The 22,959-nt window shown below is 42.4% G+C and overlaps 1 protein-coding gene across 5 annotated transcripts in view; it reads left to right on the plus strand.

Annotated features, from left to right (window-relative positions):
- Positions 1–22,959, plus strand: part of phf21aa (PHD finger protein 21Aa) — a 310,619-nt gene that overhangs the window by 26,024 nt on the left and 261,636 nt on the right. The window lies entirely within an intron of this gene.

The raw sequence follows: 22,959 nt of genomic DNA on the forward strand, positions 1-22,959 counted from the left end.
TTTGCTGTTAAATGAATTCATTGAACTATTGAATCCATGGGTAGACTGTTGGATTAGCAATTGGGTGCCTCTCCTTAGGGCAGAGAAAGCTCGGAGATTTTTCAGAGGTGCTTAAAATCAAGGATTTAAATAATGTAATTGAAGAGAAAGTGCTTCTGAATGGTTGATAACCAGCGGTGCATGTTTAATTGGTAAAAGAATCAACGGTAACATGAAGAAATATTTGTTATGTAATGTGTAGTTAGGATTTTGAATGCGCTGTTTGTGATAGGGTGGTGGATGCCGATTCAAAAGGGAATTGGATCAATACCCAGAGGGCAAAAACTGCAGGGATGTGGAGAAAGAGCAGGGGGCTGGGACTGGAATAATGCAGACTGCAGCCAAATTGCAAATAGTACTATTTTAAAATTGTAAACCTTTCCTGGTCAGTGATAACTATTAAATTAATGCTGTGGGATGCATATCAGCTGTGGCTGAGTTGGTAGTGCTCTCACTTCTAGATCAGAAGGAAGTGGGGTCTATAACGCAGGACCTGAGCACACAAATCAAGACTGACACTCCTGTGCAACGCTGAGGTAGTGTTTCACTTTCGGAGGTGCTGTCTTTTGCATAAAACATTAAACCCAGGTCCCATCTGCTCCCCTCAGGTGGATGTTAAAAATCCCATGCCTTCATTTTGAGGAAAAATAGGGGAGTTATCCACAGTGTCCTGGCCAATATTTATCCCACAACCAACATCACAAAAAAGAAATCTGGTAATCATTTTTGTCATTTGTGGAAGCTTGCTGTGAACAAATTGGACGCATTTCCTATATTACAACAGTTGCTACATTTTGAAGGTACTTGATTGTCTATAAATCATTTTGGAATGTCCTGTAGTTGTTTTATAAATGCACATTTTTATTCAACAAACCTCAATGTTGGTGACTTTATTTATGCCAAGGAGACTAGTAGTTTCCTTGGTGTAAATCTAATAATGACAAAAGACACTGAAGCAAAACATGTGAAGTGCATCATCGCCAACATTCAGTTTGTATGCTTGATTAGGCAAATGTCTCCTGCAAGCTGGTTGCATCACCTACCAACTATAATTACTACAGATATTGTAAGTGCAGTTTACATAATCCTTTTCCTGAGACTGTTTTCTTTAAAGCAGTGAAGGTTGAGAGGGGACCTGATAGAACAAAGAAAATTACAGCACAGGAACAGGCCCTTCAGCCCTCCAGCCTGCACCGACCATGCTGCCCGTCTGAACTTAAAACCCCTATCCTTCCGGGGACCATATTCCTTAATTTCCATCCTATTCGTGTATTTGTCAAGATGCCTCTTAAAAGTCACTATTGTATCTGCTTCCACTACCTCCCCCAGCAGCAAGTTCCAGGCACCCACCACCCTTTGTGTTTTAAAAAAAAACTTGCCTTGTACATCTCTCTTAAACCTTGCCCCTTGCACCTTAAACCTATGCCCCCTAGTAATTGACTTTTAGGGAAAAAGCTTCTGACTATCCATTCTGTCCTGCCCTTCATAATCTTGTAGACTTCTATCAGGTCACCCCTCAACCGCTGTCGTAACAGTGCGAACAAACCAGGTTTCTCCAACCTCTCCTCGTAGCTAATGCCCTCCATACCAGGCAACATTCTGATAAATCTTTTTACCCTCTTCAAAGCTTCCACATCCTTCTCGTAGTGAGACGACCAGAATTGAACACTATTCCAGGTGCGGCCTAACTAAGGTTCTATAAAGCTGCAACATGACATGCCAATTTTTAAACGGAATGCCCGGCTGATGAAGGCAAGCATGGTATATGCCTTCTTGTCTATCTTCTCCACCTGTGTTGCCACTTTCAGTGACCTGTGTACCTGTACACCCAGATCCCTCTGCCTATCAATATTCTTAAGGGTTCTGCCATTTGCTGTATATTTCCCATCTGTATTAGACCTTCCAAAATGCATTACTCACATTTGTGATAGAGGTGTATAAGATTGAGGGGCATAGATAGAGTGGATAGGAAGGTACTTTTTCAATTAGTAGAGGGGTCAACAACCAGGGGGCATAGATTTAAGGTAAGAGACTGATGTCTAAGAGGGGACTTGAGAAACTTTTTCACCCAGAGGATGGTGGGAGCCAGATACTCCCAGCCTGAAAGGGTGGTTGAATCAGAAACACTGGTAAAATTTAAGAAGTAATTAGATATTCGCTTGCATTGCCATAAACTCCAGGGCTATGGACCAAGTGCCGGGAAGTAGAATTAGTGTAGTCCGATCTTTGTTGACTGGCAGGTGTGGAGACAATGAGCTGATAGACGTTTACAGCACAGGAAGCCAATGAATTAATACCTAACCAATGATTTAACATCCATTTCTGTCCTGTCATTTTGAATTAAAAGATCATAGAATCCCTACAATGCCGTTTGGCCCATCAAGCCTGCACCAACAATCCCACCCTGGCCCTATCCCTGTAACCCCACATATTTACCCTGCTCATCCCCCTGACACTTAGGCCAATTTAGCATGGCCAGTCCACTTAACCTGCGCATCTTTGGACTGTGGGAGGAAACTGGAGCACCAGGAGAGAGCACATGCAGACACGGAGAATGTGCAAACTCCACACACTGACCCGAAGCCAGAATTGAACCCTGGTCCCAGGCGCTGTGAGGCTCCAGTGCTAACCACTGTGCCACCGTGCTGCCCATCTTATAAATATCTTATAAACTTTCTGTAGTTACCTTCAAAGATTAGCATTTGAATGAGCCAGTGCTATTTGCTTCTACCATGTAACTAGGAAGCCTGTTCCATTGACTATCCTTCACTGAACTATTGAAGTGCAGGCTGTGTCCATAGGTGCTGCTGCTGCTCCCTTCAGAACCATGAAAACAGCGATCCTATTACCTCTTAACTATCTTTCATAACACTGGAGTAGTCCATGATCCACTGGTAGTAGATTTTTCAAATATGTTCAGCTACTGAATACTCAACTCTATTCAGTGGCCTGATTAGTTACATTTCCTACAAACCCTAGTATCAAACTGTTGGGCACATTACAGTCATTGTTTCTATATGCCTGTAAGATGCTAATGCTAGTGCTACAGACAGAATTCTGTCTCAGTAAATGAAACTATATCTGTGAATGTAGTGGGGAATTTTTGATGGTGGCCTAATGTATTCTTTTGAAAATTAAATCTCACAAAGGCAAATTCTCAGCTTAAAGCATACTAAAATGTATTTAAACAAAAAGAACATACAAAAAGACACAAACATTAATCTACGGCCGAAGGGAGGCCTTCAGATTGCCAAGTGGTACAGAGTGTCACAAAGCCTTTCTGAAAATCTCAAATTTTGTGCCAAAATTCAATAGTTATACCTTTCTCTTATCTAAGTTTTTCCTACTAATTAGCTTAATACAATTCCATTTATTATTGTGTCAATCCTTATTATGACAGATTACCTCAACCAATTGTGATACGCCACCTGATATAGTGACATTCTATTGGCCTACTCCAATTCCAGATCACCACTTATTTGGCACAACACATTTCCTTGTCTATCTTATAAATAAATTGCCAAAGCATAGATAATATCAACCTTGGGCCCAAAGTTTGACATTTTATGCCTGGACAACATGAGTCTTATTGTTAATATATGTTTCATCAACTGTTCCCAATTTGAAACAGTTTTATTTTCTCGGCTGACTAACTTATGAACTTCTGAACTCATATTACTATTTTCTGCTACGTTTGCATTTTGACTGAAATGTACAAATTCATTTTTTTAAATATTAAAATACGTTATTAAATACTTTTCAATTTCAACAAAATATTCCACTCGATCATTAATTTCTTTTCAGTTAATTGCATCCACACATGATCAAACTGTTAACATTTTCATGTTGGGTGAAAATCATAACTCTTTCCTTTCTGTTACTATTCTAGCTAACTTCCATAGTGAAGCTCTGTTTTCTCCCCATTTATTCCCTCGCTGCCTCCCTCCTCCCACACATGTTTTCTTACAGTTGCCCATGTCAGCATAATATGGCGGCTGGATGAAGAACTGATGAAGCCGCACAGGTCATTGACCAGACATGATAGAGCCCCTGGTTGCTTCCATGACTTGCACCATGGTCATCCACAAATGTTACCCAATGGCATGAATGTCACATTACTGCACACAGCCATTTAGCTTATAATTCTGCATGGTGATGCTCTGTTACTGTTACAATGGCATGGTAGAGCTGTGAGAGGCTCCAGCATACATTACTATTTTTGTAGAATGGTCTGAAAATAGCAAAACCGGTAAACAGATTTAGAGTTTCAGAAATAGACAGATTTACAGCACAGAAGGAAGCCATTTGACCCATTGTGCTTGTGCTGGCTAAAAAAGAACTGCCTAGTTTAATGTTACCTTCCACCTCTTGGTTCATAGCCCTGTAGATTATGGCATCTTAAGTGCATACCCAAGTGTTTTTTTTAAGTGCAGTGAGGTTTCTGTTCTACCACCCTCTGCTGTGGTGATTTGCAGACCTGCGTCACCCTCTCGGCGAAAAATAATACTCCTTGGCTTCCCTTTCACCCTTCTACCAATCACTTTAAATCTATGCCGGTTTTGACCCTTCTGATAAGGAAAATAAGTCCTTTCTATCCATTTTACCCAGGCTTCTCACAATTTAATACACCATAATTAAATCTCCCCTCAGCTTCCCCTGTTTAAAGGAAAACAACTCTATCCTATCTAATATTTCCATACACATTTTACATTTCTAATCAACTTATTCAAACTTCTGTGGCCTGAATTCTCACGCACAAGGTTCCTATCTTCGTTAAAAAAAAATTCTAATAGCTGTTAAACAACACATGGGCCGATAATGTTATGGCAGCTCATCACTCCTTATTTCCTGTATTCTTGGCACCGAGGTATGAGACCTTTGTGCTTGAAGTGCTCGGCCAGAATGCATCTGCCCAGTACATGAAACACTAAGTGTCTGTATGCAAACCTAATCCACAAAGCACGTGACAGCCCCCAAAGATACTAAATTAGGCATATAACATCACAGTCAATGTTTTAAAAACACTTCACCATCGTGTGCTCCTTATTTCCATTCCTAGTTCCCACTTCCTTGCCTTCTCTCTCTCTCTCCACCATCTTCAAAAAGTGTACTGCTGTCTGTCATTCTGCTTTAAGTTTGCAGAAAGTCATGCATTTTTCCCTAGGAGCAGCAAAAAGTTATCTAGCACTAACCTCATTATCAGGTAAGGGTTGCTCATTTGTTTACAGGTACATGCACCTCCAAAGAACTGCTTCACTGATCAGCACTGTTGTGTATGATACTGTACTAAAAATAATTAATTATTGATTTTTCTCTATAGCATGTCTTAGCATTTATGTTAAAATGTGTGCAGGGATGAATTCTCAGTACAATATATCATATCCTGTGTAACTTTCCTGTAAGTTAGAAACAGATCAGCAAATCACGGAATAGTTACAGCACAGAATGAGGCTATTCAGCCAGTTTTGTCCATGCTCTCTCTCAACCTCAGTCCCAATTGCCTTCCTATCCTTTGTAGGACTGCAACTATATTTCTCTGTAGGTAATTATCCAATCCCCTTTCGAGAGGCAGGATTGAAATTGCCTACATTACACACTAAGGTGTAATGTAGGCAATGCACCCGGAGTTACTGACATAGGGACTGTACCTCTATCCATTGAAGCATTCTGATACTAGAATATTATGTAAGTTTTCTGCAATTTTAAATATCAGGGGTTCCGCTGTTTTGTTTATCCAATGTACCAATGAACTAAGGCAGTGCATTCCAGATCCTAAACACGTGCTGCATGTTAAAAAAATATGTTTTCCCACATGTTTTGTCTGATTCTTGCCATTCACCTTAAACGTCCTTTGCTTCCCTTCTGCCAGTGGGAGCAGTTTCTCCCCATCTTTGCTGCACAGACCCCTCATGATTTTGAATAGCTGTCAAATCTCCTCTTCACCTTCTCTAAGAAGGACAACCTCAGCTTTGTCAGTCTATCTACGTAATTGAACTCCCTGATCTCACAGAACCATTCCAGTAAATCTTTTCTGCACCCAGTCTAATACTTAGACATGCTTTGTAAAGAATGGCCCCCAGAATTAGAGACAATACTTCAGGAGGCCAAACCAATATTTTATCAATTTTCACCATAGCTTGCTTTCGTACTTTGTCTCTATTTCTAAAGCCTAGGATCCTGTATGCCCATCAACCACTTGCTCAACCTTCCCTGCCATCTTCAATGATCCATCCGTCTGCTCTTGCACCCATTTTAGAATTGTATCCTTTATTTTTATTTATTCTTCCTACCAAAATTTATCACTTCACAGTTCTCTATTAAATTTCATGTGTCATGTGCCTGCCCATTTCACCAGTGTATGTCCTCTTAAAGTCTATAACTGTCTTCATAGTTCACAGCACTTCAAAGTTTGGTCATTTGCAAATTTTGAAAATACATGTCCAAGTCTTTCATATAACTCAACAAAAGAAGTAGTCTCAAAACTGACCTCTGGTGGCACCCCATTGTACACCTTCCTGGAGCCCTTTTTCTGCTTCATCTTTCTCTGTCTCTCCTTTGTCATCTAGAGAACTGAGATCGAACAAGTTGCTTGACTAAAATTCACCTGATTGAGCTTTGAGTAATTTATGACAATGACATTTTATTGCTCAGTGTGTTTGTCATCTTGTGCCTCTAACTGTGTGTATTACTGATTAGGCTAATTGAATATTATAAAATTTGGAAAGCTTCCAGCAAGCTCTGATGGATGAGGAAAGTGTGTTTTCATACCTGTATAGAAATGGCTGATCTTGCATTGGAATTTTATAGCATATAGATTCTCATCATTAGTTTTGGGATGTAATTTTCTGCTGGGTGCATAGTCCATGCTTCCCTGACTACACACTCAATTAGATATGTCTCCTGATGCTACCACTTGCTGGAATATGGCTCCACAGTCACAAGCAATCTTCCTGTACTTGACTTTGGCATGGTAAACATTGTAGCCACGTTCTGAATCAATGTCCTGATGTGTGCACTTGCAGTTTTAGTTGGTGGATAACAATTGGAAGCAGGAATTCTAATTTATTTTTCTCCCTAACACCCTTGCTGAGAGCTAATTCAACACATACTGGCATTGAATCTGGACTTTCCCGGAGTTACTGACATAGGGACTGTACCTCTATCCATTGAAGCATTCTGATACTAGAATATTATGTAAGTTTTCTGCAATTTTAAATATCAGGGGTTCCGCTGTTTTGTTTATCCAATGTACCAATGAACAAAGCACTCATTACTTCCCAAATTTGATGCCTTTTAGAATTTCAAATTCTGCATTAGTTGTCTTGATTGTAATGGAAGAATTAAATATGTTGAGAGTGAAAGGAAAGTAAACTCATTCAGCGCACTTTAACTAAATAGACCCTGAAAACAAAATCTAAGTTTAGCAACTATTTTCTGTGATTTGTTTTTATCTTGGCAACAGAATATTGATTGTAGCACAAAATTATTTGTGAAATCCACTATTTGCTTCCAAATAATACTAGAATTGGCTATTCCAGTGGACATTCACTGTCGGTAAGATTGGAATTGCACAACACTAACTGTTTTATTTTGCTAATGAACTTTGGCCTTTTTAGCAACACTTCTGAGCTGTAGTTTGTTGTGTTTATTCAAAGAGCTTGAGCATCACCTGAGTTAGATGAATTTAAAGGAAAAAGAGTCATTTAAAAAAAAAAATCCTAGCATCTTTAGAAAGCTTAGCTTTTAGCTGAACTTGTTGAAGAATGGAAGGTCAGCCAGGAGTGCATTGGAACAATCAGGCCCGGAAGTGTTGAGAAAATGAATAGCTTATTAAAGACTGGCTGTTGATAACAGGAATACAGAATTTGAAAGAGGCACAAATAAGCTTCTGGTTTGTCCTATAGTGCCTTACAGTGTTTTGATGTATACTCATTGTTGTAATGACAGAAGTGGTGGACATGTAGAGCTGAGTCATTAGTATATGGGTGAAAGCTGCACTATAACAATGTTGTCCAGGGGTAGCATGCAATTAAATATGATGAGTGGGCTAAGGATGAATTCTTAGGGGATTACAGAGTAACTGAGCATGGTTGAAAAGAGAAGTTTCTGGCTATGGCTGGATAGGTAAGAGTGGAAACAAATGAGGGCAGTTCTATGGAGCTGGAGAGGCATTAGAAGAAAATTGAGAGATTAATTGTAGTAGGTCAATAAGAATGTTGAAAGAATGTACAGTTTGGTCACAATATGCCATAGAAGGGGCGGAAACCAGAAAGGGAGAAAAGAGTAAAGTTTTGAGAGGTTGGCATGAAATTGAATTGTGACATTGTTTCAGGAAACAAAGATCAAATGGGGCAATATTTGGCAAGGGTGGAAGAGTTGAGAGATAGGTTTAGGAGGGAGTAGTTGATTACTTTTGAAGATGGGGAGATGATATGTATCTAAACTAAAGGACAGTAACGGAAACTTGGTCAGGAAATGAGTAGGAATAGTGTTGAAAACATGAGGCGGTCTTCTCGATGGGATGAATTTGGAAAGGGTGCATAGTACAGTGTCATTTTGAATACAGTGTTCTTATAAGCCTTTCCTCCTATATAATTGTTCTGCTGGTATCCGTTGAGGGTTTTGAGCATGTGCAGGCTTTGGTGGCTTTTCAGTCTGCAAGAATGTTCTGCAAACAAGACCTATTTTACAATTACTCTGTTTTCATAGTTACTGTCTGTTACTGTTCTGAGGTACTGTTATTGTTAAATTTAGTTATTTTGTTATATAAAGAAGATCCTTTTAAACAACGCATTCAGCTACATTTTATTGTGGTCTCAAGTTACAGCAGTGCAGAAGATCAGGCTAGGGTGGAGATAGTGGAGTAGATTTGGCTTCATTGACATAACCGTTGGGCAAGCAGCAAAAGGAAATTCAGATGCTTCCAGATTAGGTTGGAGAAATGGTAAAGAAAGGTTTATGGTGGCAGTTAAGAGTAGAAAAAGTGGCCAGTGCTTGGATACTTTTGTTGTTCAGGAGGTGAGAGTACTAGCTTGATATACTCCAGCAGCAAGATCTAGGAATGGATGGTTAAGTTCACTGTACCATCAGGAGGGGAATTAATTTAAAACAATCCTAATTTCTCCCCCCTCCGCCTGTCTGTAAACAGGTGTTTTTTGAATTGACTTCCTTTTTAAGTGGTGGCTTATTTTCCCCAAACCTTCTGTTTTAGAGTGATCCAATCCTCTAGTAATAATCCCACAGCAAACTTGGGATAGGGTCAAATCAAAGGATTTGTTTGTTTTGCGTGCACACTCAAAATGCAGGAAGGGGCTTTGCAACTTTGGGGGGAGGGGTTTGTCAGTGGATCATGTGACATAACTCCCTCTTCCTCTTGGTTTGGAGAAATCTCCTTCTGCATTCTTAAGATGGTTAATGCTGCATCCATTAAGTTTCAGGGCTCCTTTGTCCTCTCTGTTGTCCAGAGCTTTGCCTTAGAAAAAAGCCTTTGTACGTTTCCTCGGAATTTGATTTCTGCAGTCACAAGAGGCACTAGTACATCTTTAGAGATGATGATGGAAACCTGAGCAGGGTGACGAAAAGAAAAACGGGGACATTAATAAAAGTAAGCACAGTAAAATGCAAAGTCGGGGTAATCAAAGGCAAGAGGCAAATAGGGCCACAGTACAAAGAAAAGTTAGGATAATTAAAAATGGCAAAAAGGCGAGCCTAAAGGCTTTGTATAGTAACACAAAGCATTCGGAATAAGGTAGATAAACTGGCACAAATCAAGGTAAACGGCTATGATCACAGGTGGACAGAGTGGTGAAGAAGGCACTCAGCATGCTTGGTTTCATTGGTCACAACACTGAATATAGGAGTTGGGACATCTTGTTGAAGTTGTACAAGACATTGGTAAAGCCACACTTGGAATACTGTGTACAGTTCTGGTCACAATATTATAAAAAGGATATTATTAAACTAGAAAGAGTGCAGAAGAGATTTACTAGGATGCAACAGGGACTTGATAGTTTAAGTTATAAGGAGAGGCCAGGTAAACTGGGACTTGTTTCTTTGGAGCGTAGGAGGCTGAGGGGTGATCTTGTAGAAGTCTATAAAATAATGAGGGACATAGATCAGCTAGATAATCAATATCTTTTCCCAAATCATAGAAACCCTACAATGCAGAAGGAGGCCATTCGGCCCATCGAGTCTGCACCGACCACAATCCCACCCAGGCCCTACCCCCACATATTTACCCGCTAATCCCTCTAACCTACACATCTCAGGACTCGGGTAAGGGGCAATTTTTAACCTGGCCAATCAACCTAACCGCACATCTTTGGACTGTGAGGGGAAACCGGAGCACCCGGAGGAAACCCACGCAGACACGAGGAGAATGTGCAAACTCCACACAGGCAGTGACCCAAGCCGGGAATCGAACCCAGGCCCCTGGAGCTGTGAAGCAGCAGTGCTAACCACTGTGCTACCGTGCTGCCCCGAGGCTTTGTATCAAAGAACAACACAGCACAGGAACAGGCCCTTTGGCCCTCCAAGCCTGCGCCGTTCCCTGGTCCAAACTAGACCATTATTTTGTATCCCTCCATCCCCACTCCGTTCATGTAGCTATCTAGATAAGTCTTAAACGTTCCCGTTCTCCCCCCCCCCCCCCCTCACCTTGAACCTATGACCCCTCGTGAACGTCACCACCGACCTGGGAAAAAGCTTCCCATCGTTCACCCTATCTATGCCTTTCATAGTTTTATACGCCTCTATTAGGTCACCCCATATCCTCCGTCTTTCCAGTGAGAACAACCCCAGTTTACCCAATCTCTCCTCATAACTAAGCCCTTCCATACCAGGCAACATCCTGGTAAACCTCCTCTGCACTCTCTCTAAAGCCTCCACGTCCTTCTGGTAGTGTGGCGACCAGAACTGGGCGCAGTATTCCAAATGCGGCCGAACCAACGTTCTATACAACTGCAACCTCAGACCCCAACTTTTATACTCTATGCCCCGTCCTATAAAGGCAAGCATGCCATATGCCTTATTCACTACCTTCTCCACCTGTGACGTCACCTTCAAGGATCTGTGGACTTGCACACCCAGGTCCGTCTGCGTATCACCCCAGTTACACCTTCTTCCAGATCGTTTATATAAATCACAAACAGCAGAGGTCCCAATACAGAGCCCTGCGGAGCACCACTAGTCACAGGCATCCAGCTGGAAAAAGACCCTTCCACTACCACCCTCTGTCTTCTGTGACCAAGCCAGTTCTCCACCTCCATCTAGCCACCTCCCCCTTTATCCCATGAAATCCAACCTTTTGCACCAACCTACCATGAGGGACTTTGTCAAACGCTTTACTAAAGTCCATATAGGCGACATCCACGGCCCTTCCCTCGTCAACCATTCTAGTCGCTTCTTCAAAAAACTCCACCAGGTTAGTGAGGCATGACCTCCCTCTCACAAAACCGTGCTGACTATCGTTAATGAGTTTATTCCTTTCTAAATGCGCATACATCCTATCTCTAAGAATCCTCTCCAACAACTTCCCTACCATGGACGTCAAGCTCACCGGCCTATAATTTCCCGGGTTATCCTTCCGACCCTTCTTAAATAACGGGATCACATTAGCTATCCTCCAATCCTCTGGGACCTCACCTCTGTCCAGTGACGAGACAAAGATTTGCGTCAGAGGCCCAGCGATTTCATCTCTCGTCTCCCTGAGCAGCCTTGGATAGGCCCTGGGGATTTGTCAGTCTTTATATTCCCTAAAATAACCTCTCACTTCCTCCCTTGGAATGGGGATTTTTGCTAACGGGTATCGTAACACAAAGGTAGGGGAATCTAAAACCCGAGGGCATAGGTTTAAGGTGAGGGGGGAGAGATACAAAAGGGTCCAGAGGGCAATTTTTTCAGAGGGTGGTGAGTGTCTTGAACAAGCTGCCAGAGGTGGTAGTAGAGGCGGGTACAATTTTGTCTTTTAAAAAGCATTTTGACAGTTACATGGGTAAATGGGTATAGAGGGATATGGGCTAATGTGGGCAATTGGTACTAGCTTAGGGGTTTAAAAAAAAAAGGGTGGCATGAACAAGTTGGGCCAAAGGGCCTGTTTCCATGCTGTAAACCTCTATCCCATAGCCATTACAAAGCCATGGTTAAAAGGAGATCAAAACTGGGAACTTAATATCCAGGGATATTTGACGTTTTGGGAAGGAAAAGGTGGTGAGATAACGCTGTTAATAAGTGATAAAATGAGGTCTGTTGTGAGAGGTGAACTAGGCTCAGATGATGTAGGTTCCATTTGGCTGCAAGTAAAAAAGAGAAAAGGAAAGGAGACATTGGTAGGAGTAGTTTATAGACCCCCAAACAGTGGTCAGACTTTGGGAAGGGTATAAATCAACAAATAATAGGAGCATGTAAAAAGAATAGAACAATAATTGAGTGACTTTAATCTTCATGTTGGAAAGGGTAGCTATGACAATGAATTCATAAGAGTGCATTAGGATAGTTTCCTAGAGCAATATGTCATGGAGCCAACCATGGAATGGGCTCTCTTGGATCTGGTGATGGGTAATGAGACAGGTTTAATAAATGACACCTCAGCAAAAGGTATCCTATGAAATAGTAATCATAACATGATAGAATTTAGTTGGAGTGTGAGAAACTTGGTTTGGAAACAATTGTTTAACTTGAAGAATAAAAGGAATTACAATGAAATGAGAATATAGTTCACTAAAGTGGACTGGGCAGATAGATTAGCAGGAAAGATGGTAAGCAAGCAGTGGCAGACATTTAAGGAGGTAATTCATGACTCTCAGCAAAAATATATCCTGTAAGGAGGAAAGATTTTGAGAGAGAGAAACGTAACCATGGCCAACTAAGGAAGTTAGGAGAGTATTAAGTTGCAAGAAAAAGCATATAAAGAGGCAAAAATCACTGATGGTCCTGAAGACTGAGATATATTCAGAATCCAGTAAAGGAGGATCAAAAAGATAATGAGAGAAAGTAAACTGAGAGCAAACTAATGAAGAATATAAAAACTGATGAGCTTCTTTAAATATATAAAAAGGAAGAGAGAGATCAAAATGAACATAGGCTCTGTAGAAAATTAATCTGGGGAGATAGTTATGGAAGAAAATGGCAGGCTCTGTAGAAAATTAATCTGGGGAGATAGTTATGGACGAAAATGGCAGAGGAGTTAAACAGGTATTTTGCATCAGTCTTTATGTGGAAGATACTTTGAACATCCCATGAATACTAAAGAATACAGGACAGGAATCAAGTACCCATCACCAGAGACAAACCTAGACAAATTAAGGGGCTGAAGGCAGATTAGTCCCCTGGCCTTGATGGCTTGTGTCCTTGGATCCTAAAATAAGGAGCTACAGAGAGAGTGCATTGGTTGAAATTTTCCAAAAAATCTTGGATTCTGGAAAAGTACCGGACAATTGAAAATGTGCCAATGTGACACTTGTATTCAAAAATGGGGGGAGATAAAAGCGGTTAACTATAGGCTGATTAACCTAACATCTATTGTTGGGAAAAATGTTATAATCGATTATTAAGGAAGTAATAGCAACACATTTGGAAAATCATAATCTAATCAAGCAGATTCAGCAGGGCTTCATGAAAGGGAAATCTGATTATTTTGTTCGAGTTTTTCGAGGAAGAGTGGATAAAGGGGAACCACTAGTTGTGTTGTATTTGGATTTCCAGAAGGCAATCGACAAGTTACCTCACAAAAATCATAAGAGCCCATAGTGTGGGAGGTAGTGTATTGGCATGGATAGAAAATTAGCTAATGCGCAACAAACGGCGAGTGGGGATAAGAGGTTCTTTTTCAGGTTGGCGACCTGAAAGCAGTGGGATTACACCTGGATCAGTGCTGGGACTGCAACTGTTTACAATGTGTTAATGATTTGGAGGGAGGAAGGAAACAAGTGTTCTATAGCCAAATTTGCAGATGACACAAAAATAAGTGGAAAGGCAAGTTGAGAGCGATACAAACAATTTACAAAGAGATATTGATAGGTTAAGTAACTGGGCAAAAAGTTGGTAAATGGAATATAATGTGGGAAAATGCAAAGTTCATTTTAGAAGGGAGAACAAAAGAAGAGTATTTAACTGGAGAAAAACTGCAGAAAGCAGCAACACAAGTTATTATAAAGTTAAAGTTTATTTATTAGTCACAAGGAAGGCTTACATTAACACTGCAATGAAGTTACTGTGGAATTCCCCCAGTCGCCACAGTTCGGTGCCTGTCCGGATCGATGCACCTAACCAGCACATCTTTCTGAATGTGGGAGGAAACTGGAGCACCCAGAGGAAACCCACAGACGGGGAGAACATGCAGACTCCACACAGCCAGTGGCTCAAGCTGGGAATTGAACGCGGGTCCCTGGCACTGTGAGGCAGCAGTGCTAACCACTGTGCTACCGTGCCGCCCCTTGGGACTTGGGGTACTTGTGCACAAAACACACAAAGATACATAAGTGCAGCAGTAATCAGGAAGGCTCATGGAATGTTGGCCCTTTTTTCAATGTAACTGTTCAAGGGACTTGTGAGACCACATCTAGAGTACTGAGAGCAGATTTGGTTTCCTTATTTAAGGAAAGAGGTTATTTCATTGGAGGCAGTTCAGAGAAGGCTCATTGTCATCCCAGTATGTCTTATGAGGAAAGGTTAAACAGTTTGGGACTCTACTCATTGAAATTTAGAAGAATGGGAGGTGATCTCATTGACGTATATGAGTCTTATGTAACTTGACAAGGTAAATGCTGAGAGGATGTTTCCTCATGGGAGAGTCTAGGATTAAAAGGCATAGTCTCAGAATAAAGGGGAACCAATTTGAGAAATGAGGAGGAATTTCTTGAGGGTTGAGAGTCTTTGGAACTCCTTGCCACAGAGAGCAGTGGGGGCAGAGTCCTTGTGTATATTTAATTTGAATTGATTTATTATTGTCACATGTATTAACATACAGTGAAAAGTATTGTTTCTTGCGTGCTATACAGACAAAACATACTGTTCTTAGAGAAGGAAATGAGAGTGTGGAATTTAGTGTTATAGTTATAGCTAGGATGTAGAGAAAGGTCAACTTAATGCAAGGTAAGTCTATTCAAAAGTCTGATAGCAGCAGGGAAGAAGCTGTTCTTCAGTCGGTTGGTACGTGACCTCAGACTTTTGTATTTTTTTCCTGAAGGTGGAAGAGAGAATGTCCGGGGTGCGTGGGGTCCTTAATTATGCTGGCTGCTTTGCCGAGGCAGCAGGGAGTGTAGACAGTCAATGGATGGGAGGCTGGTTTGCGTGATGGATTGGGCTACATTCACGACCTTTTGTAGTTCCTTTCAGTCTTGGGCAGAGCAGGAGCTGTACCAAGCTATGATGCATCATAGAAAGCATTCTTTCTGGTTGTATCTGTAAAAGTTGGTGAGAGTTGTAGCTGACATGCCAAATTTTCTTAGTCTTCTGAGAAAGTAGAGACGTTGGTGGGCTTTCTTAACTATAGTGTTGGCATGGAGGGATCAAGACAGGTTGTTGATGAACTGGACACCTAAAAACTTGAAGCTCTCGACCCTTTCCACTTTGTCCCTGTTGATGTAGACAGAGGCATGTTCTCCTTTACGCTTCCTGAAGTCGATGACGATTTCCTTCATTTTGTTGACATTGAGGGAGAGATTATTGTTGCCGCACCAGTTCACCAGATTCTCTACCTCATTCCTGTACTCTGTCTCGTCATTGTTTGAGATCTGACCCACTACGGTGGCGTTGTCAGCAAACTTGAAAATCGAATTGGAGGGGAATTTGGCCCACAGTCATAGGTGTATAAGGAGTATAGCAGGGGGCTGAGAACACAGCCTTGCGGGGCACCGGTGTTGAGGATAGTCGTGGAGGAGGTGTTGTTGCCTATCCTTACTGATTGTGGTCTGAGAGTCAGGAAGTTCAGGATCCAGTCGCAGAGGGAGGAGCCGAGGCCCAGGCCACGGAGTTTGGAGATGGGTTTTGTGGGAATAATAGTGTTGAAGGCTGAGCTGTAGTCAATAAATAGGAGTCTGACATAGGTGTCCTTGTTATCTAGGTGATCCAAGGTTGAGTGCAGGGCCAGGGAGATGGCGTCTGCTGTGGACCTGTTGCGGCGGTAGGCAAACTATAGTGGATCCAGGTAGTCTGGGAGGCTGGAATTGATTTGTGCCATGACTAGCCTTTTGAAGCACTTCATAATGGATGTCAGAGCCACCAGCCGATAGTCATTGAGGCACGCTGCTTGGTTTTCCTTATGTACTGGGATGATGGTCGTCGTCTTGAAGCAGATTGTCGTAAATCAATTTAAGGCAGCACTGGTTAGATTTTGATCAGTAAGAGAATCAAGGGTTACGGGGAAAGACAAGAAAGGGGAATGTCGGATCAGCCATGATCCTATTGAATGGCAAAGCAGGCTCGGCCCAAATAGCCTATTTCTGTTCCTATTTCATATGGTCTTGTGCTGTTTTCTGAAGGCTAGACATTCCTTTTGTGAATCATAGGTAATCAGGCTTCAGTAAGTGTAAAGCCTTTGTCCATTAAAAACATTATACAGTAGTCTGAGTGATCTAGACGTATATTTTTCTTCTTGCCTTTTTTTGGCATGCCACAGATGTGCTTAGGTTTTCACTTTAGACTTGATGAAGGGAAGTTATTTAAATAAGAGTTAATGTTGAGATTTAACTTGGTGAGCCCTGGTCAGAAAGTACTGCTCCTTTTAAAATTAGATAAAATATGTTTGATAGTCTGTTGGAAGCATTTATGTGGTGGATGTTCAATTTTGTGGAGTTGAAGATTACTGAACTGTTCATATTTTAAGGTTCTTCCTATAATCCTTTGTTTCCATGAAAGGTTATCTCGAAGTTGACAAAGTATGCAAAGTTGTAATCATTTGTTGTAACATTCATTTTAATTATTCTTTTGAATTTCTACTCATAGTTTAGTTGTTATCTCCATGAGAGATGACTTGATAATTCAAGTCTGTTTTCTATTGCCGTTGTTAGATGCCTACTGAGCAAAGTACATTGAATTTATAAATTCAGACAATGCTGTTACAATTGTTAGGTAAATAGAGAATGCGCTCAGATCAGTAGGGTTTTTTTGGAAAATTGGTGCTAATGCACATTAATGTTGAATGCTCTCGCTTAATCTCAATTTACTGATCCCACCAATGATTGACCTATCACTGCAATTATTCACCTGTCGTCATATTGTTCAAAATGCTTTCTTTAGTCACAACTCAAATGTGACTGATTTGAGATTGTCATGTTTTAAGTCAGAATGGTCTGGATTTTTTGAATGGTGAAGGAACAGTGCACATTGCTGCCTAGAGATTTAGTGCAGACTTGCTGTCATCCAGTCTGATCCAGCATAGTGCCCTCTATGCAGTATCTGTAGCATGTGAGAGCAGCACAAGTCTCTTCAACCAATCTGGCCTTAACCAGGAAGTATGAATTAGATTCAAATCGCGCTGAAAGGTACAATAATAATTGAAAGATGGGATTAATAGAAAGACAAGACAAAAAAAAGTTAATTCCTGTAAAAAAAAGTCTTGAACCCTAATTAATTTCTGAAAGAATGCGATTCTATCCATGTAGAATTTAATTTTTTTTGTGCCAGAGATTGTTTGACAGTAATTGTGACTGATCACACCACTTAAAAATTCATTTGCACCTGAGTTCATTCGCCATCATTTTGTCTCCCATGCATATTGGGTAACTATGGGTAAATATTTCACTTCCTGCCCTGGTGTTGATTTTAGTGCCAAATCTTTTTGAGAGGTACAAGTATAGTGCAGCCTCTGGAGGAACAGAATATCTTGGACTTCAGCTTCTGGATAGGGTATCTTGGACTGCAGCACCTCTCATGTTTGTCTCAGAGTGTGAGTATCTCCAGTGCCTCTGTTATTCTCAACACAAAATCTAGTGCAGAATGTTTGTGATTTTGTTCTCGATTTTCTTTCTGTACTGTACGTTCTTTAGCTTAAAAATGAATTCTTTTAAGAAAGGTGCTACATTCAACATGGCTTTTGTAACTGGATGTTGGGGGAATAACTAGCTTTGAATGGAGCATGGTTAAACCAACGCAGCTGATTATTTATCAACTGTTACTAGAAGCAATTAATATGCAGCTATGGGTTACTAATGAATGCATTCCAATCTGGTAGTTTTAACAAACACCTGCCAAACATTGCAGGTGGTCATCAGTGCACTTTTGTGTAAGAATTATGGAGCTTGCTGCCCTTTGTTCATGTAAAATACGTTGTTTTAGTAACTACTTGGATCTGAATATTCTACACTTGTGATATACTAATTACAGCTTTAATATAGCTGCAGCACCTATTGGAAAGAAGGCATAGCTCAATCGTTAGGCAAACTATCATCCAAGGAAGATGGTAATCAGTAATGATTGGATGACTATCACCCTTGTACAAAGTCTTTGCAGAATGTTCTTAAAAGAAAAGCAGATGAACAACAAAAGCTATTCAAAGAAATTCAACTAATGGGTTTGATTAATTTCGCGAATTGGTTCAAAACTGCTGTTACATGGGCTAACTTCAACAACCTGCTACTGTGGCCTTGCATCTTTCAATGAATAACAATCATGCTAAAAACTTTAACAGAATGAAATACCAAACCGGTTGTTTAGCCTGTTATTAAAGCGTCTGGTGTGAATGATATTGCTCAACTTCTGAAGAGATGCGTGCAATATGGAAATCTTGTTTGGAAATCTAAAGGCATAAAACTGTTCAACTGTTAGACCACTGTACATTATCACCGATTGCTTTGTAAGTCTTACTTTACTACATAAGATACAAGCATTGTTCTGCCGATGGAAAATTGACTTTTTACAGAGCATATGAAAAAGTGTCTGGGAAGGTTCAATGATTCAGGTTTGCAAGGATAAAATTTATATTTATATAATTGAGCCTTTTTGAAGCTCCAGTGGATGTTGAATGGTCAACCAGGAAAAACAAACGTTTGATTGGTGTAATATTGTTACCAGTTTTGTTTTGGGACCACTTAGAATTGTTTTACATAGGAGCTCCAATTCTAAATATCACAGAGCCGTAAACTCCCCCAGCAAGCTGAGATGAAAATGGAGACCGACCCAGAATTAAGTACCTTTGCTCAATCCAGCTCTTTTGTTCTGTCTCCGCCTCTATTGCTGTCCATTTTTCAGTCAGTTACAATATCCTAGTTCTCTGTGAATAGCAGTTTTACATTTCTAATTCACATGTTTAAATTGGTTCTCGTTCATATTCCCTGCTGTTAGACTTCACAATCTGTAAACACATTGCCTAAAGAAGGCAATGAGCAGGAAGAAATGAAAGAAAGCAGTTTTGAATTAAGGCAGAGGAAAAATTATCAAACAGCAGACTATATTGACGACAATGTGCAAGAGGTTAAGTTGGAAACATTGTTTGTCTTATGAAGAGAGATTGAGTAATTTAGGCCTACGCCTATACTCAAGTTGAGAAGAATCCGAGGAGATCTGATCGAGGGATATAAGATAAAAGATATTGACAAAGTAGATGTAGAGTGGATGCTTTTCTTGTGGGGAAATCTAGAACAAGAGATCATAGTTTTAGGATAAGGGGTAGCAGATTTAAAACAGGAAAAACTACTCTCAAAGGATTGCGAATCTGTGGAATTCACTACCCCCAACATGTGGTGGATGCCATTTTTTAAAAAAGCATTTCTTTACTATCTGACAAAGTACTAATGTTACAAATAGTTTATTGCTGGCAAGTATATTGTTTCTATATATGAAATTAGCATCTTGTATTTGGAAGTTTATTAAATGGAAATGAATTTCAAAACTGGGATTGCTATAAACTGCTACAAGTGTTTGAAAACATACCAATATAAATGCTTTATTTGCTTTGTTGCTGAAATCCCCAGACCTGGGAGCTATTTATTTTGTTGAGATGTTTAAAGTTGTAATTTTAAAAATTTGCTGCACACTTTTTTTTCTTGTCCATGCCAGATTGTTCAGGAGTGCATATTACAAGTCTAGTGCTTGGCAAATGTAGTTCTTAGGCAGCCCCTTGGGATCAAGGATAACTTGCGTCCACTCTGGATGGGTTTGAAATGGCTGAGAAGCCCAGTGCATAATGTGTAGACTCTGCCAAACGTCGGACAGGTGGTGCTTGAAAGATGGGCAGATGAAGTATTTGGAGGCTTGTGCATTCTCTCCAATGCCTCAACTTGGCCTCTGTGTGCACCCGGTGATATCTTGATGTGTTCAGTGTCTTCTGGAATAAATCTTCTCCATTTTTGGCTGCTCACAAAACAGGGACTCCCATGAGTCAGCAGGAATATTTGTTCTCTTCAGGGATGTGTTGCGGACACTACTGTGAGAGCCTGCTGCCACGATTGATTTACAAGCAGAACCGTTGTTTCGGGGGGGAAAAAATAGAAAATAAGTTAATCCTATTTAAATGGTGGTTACTTAATTGGCCCTGTTTTAAAGTTTTCCTACTTAAAGATGAGAGTAAAAGCATATTAAGTTGTTGCTTGATCAAGGATGAGGTCATGTGATTAAAAGTTTGCATTTTTTTTGAAGATGTTTACATAAGCTACCCCAAAAGGATGCACAAGAAATGCTAGAGATTTATCAGTGAGAATTCAAAAATATGTTGCATTTATGTGGAAATTCTTAGCTTATTCCTCTTCCTCAACCAACTCCCCCCTCCAAAACCCTGAAGCAAGCAGAACTCTAGGTTCATTTCTGGAGATTAATTCGTAACGCGAACAATAAACCTACAATTGTGAAAAGTTCCATTGCTTTAATTTATCAATGCATTTGAAATGCATTCCGGCATTTGAAATTTAGACTTCTGCAGTTGCCATTAAACCCCATGGAGGATCAACGTTGTAAATGAACTCCAGATATCTCCATATCTTCAGTTGGCTGTAACACGGATGCTTATGATAGGACATGAAATCATCTGCAAAACTGTGCAATGAATCATATATGTTTCTGCATGTTGGAAATACAAGCAAGAAACTATCTGCATGTATCATAGAGTGGATGTTGCCACATAATTGAAAACACCAGTAACTAGTAATGTGTTTAATTTAAAATTGTCTGAAAATTATATAGTAAGGGCAGGGAGTTGGGAGATCATTTTCAGAAGTAACAAAGTTTAGCGTGCTTGTGTGTGCTATTTATATACCATACGTATGTATTTGAACGGTGCCTCCCCACGTGCGTGCGTAACTCCAACACGCCCCCCCTCCCACGTGCGCGTGCATCCATACGGCGCGCTCCCACCATGTGCACGTGCCTGTCTGTATGGTGCCCCCCATGTGTGCCTGTCTGTACGGTGTCACCTATGTGTGTGCGCGCGTCCCTACGGTGCCCCCCTACGTGTGCGCACATCCCTACGGTGCCCCCCTACGTGTGCGCGCGTCCCTACGGTGCCCCCCTACGTGTGCGCGCGTCCCTACGGTGCCCCCCTACGTGTGCGCGCGTCCCTACGGTGCCCCCCTACGTGTGCGCGCGTCCCTACGGTGCCCCCCTACGTGTGCGCGCGTCCCTACGGTGCCCCCCTACGTGTGCGCGCGTCCCTACGGTGCCCCCCTACGTGTGCGCGCGTCCCTACGGTGCCCCCCTACGTGTGCGCGCGTCCCTACGGTGCCCCCCTACGTGTGCGCGCGTCCCTACGGTGCCCCCCACCCACCCCACATGCATGCACCTGTCCCTACGGTGCCCCCTGACATGTGCGTGCGTGCCCTACAGTGTCCCGCCGATTCAGGCCCCCCCCCCACGTGCGTGCGTGTGCCCCTGCGGTACCTCCCTGCGTGTGCGACCCCCCCCCCCCCCAACGTGCATGTACGCGTCCCTACGGTGCGCCGCCCCCCCCCCCACGTGCTTGCGCACGTCCCTTCGGTGCGCCCTCCCCCAGGTGTGTGTGCGCGTCCCTACGGTGCCCCCCCCCCAACGTGCTTGCGCGTGTCCCTATGGTGTGACCCCCCCCTCACACGGGTGAGTCAGGGTGGTGCCCGCCTGTGTGCGCGCGCATGTCTGTGTGGTGCCCCCCTGCGCGTGCGCCCGTGCGGTGCCTCCTGCTTGTGTGCGTGCGCGATTCCATGCGGTGCCCACTCCTGTGCGCGCGCGGGTCAGTGCGGTGCCCACCCCTGTGTGCGTGCGGTTCCGTGCTGTGCCCCCTGCCTGTGTGCGCACGTGCGAGTCTGTGTGGTGCCCCCCGCCTGTGCGCGCACGTCCTTGCGGTGTCCCCTGTGTGCGTGCATTGGTGTGGTGCCCCCTGCGTGCGCGCATTGGTGCGATGCCCCCCCGCCTGTGCATGCGTGTCCTTGCGGTGCCCCCCGTGTGCGCACGTCCTTGCGGTGCCCCCTGCGTGCGTGCATTGGTGCGGTGCCCCCTGCCTGTGCGTGCGTGTCCTTGCGGTGCCCCCTGCGTGCGCACGTCCTTGCGGTGCGCGCTGCGGTGCCCCCCGCCTGTGCGAGCGTGCGTCCGTGCGGTGCCCCCTGCCTGCGTGCGCCTGTGTGGTGCCCTCCGCCTGCGCGTGCCCGTGCAGTTTGTGTTGGGTTCACTCGAACATTGTAGCAGGGCAAAAATTTGGGCATGAGAGGAAGATAAATTTAAATGGTTAACTGACGGCCTGCAAGCATGATCCCGACCTAAGTGAAGGTGCCCCACAATGTGGTCATCCAGTTTGTGTTTTATGTCCCCAGTGTTGAGGAGACCAAACTCAACAGTGAATCCAGTAGACTCAATTGAAAGCAATGCAAGTGAGTCACTGCTTCACCTGGAAGGAATGTTTGGAGCCTTGGATGGTGAGCAGGAAGGAGGTAGAGACAGGTGTTACATCTTCTGCGATTGCATAGGAACGTGATGAGGGGTGACAAGGGGATGAGATGTTGGGGGATGGGAGTGAACCAGGGTGCG

The sequence above is a fragment of the Mustelus asterias genome, chromosome 9, assembly GCF_964213995.1.
Source record: "Mustelus asterias chromosome 9, sMusAst1.hap1.1, whole genome shotgun sequence".
Lineage (NCBI taxonomy): Eukaryota > Metazoa > Chordata > Chondrichthyes > Carcharhiniformes > Triakidae > Mustelus > Mustelus asterias.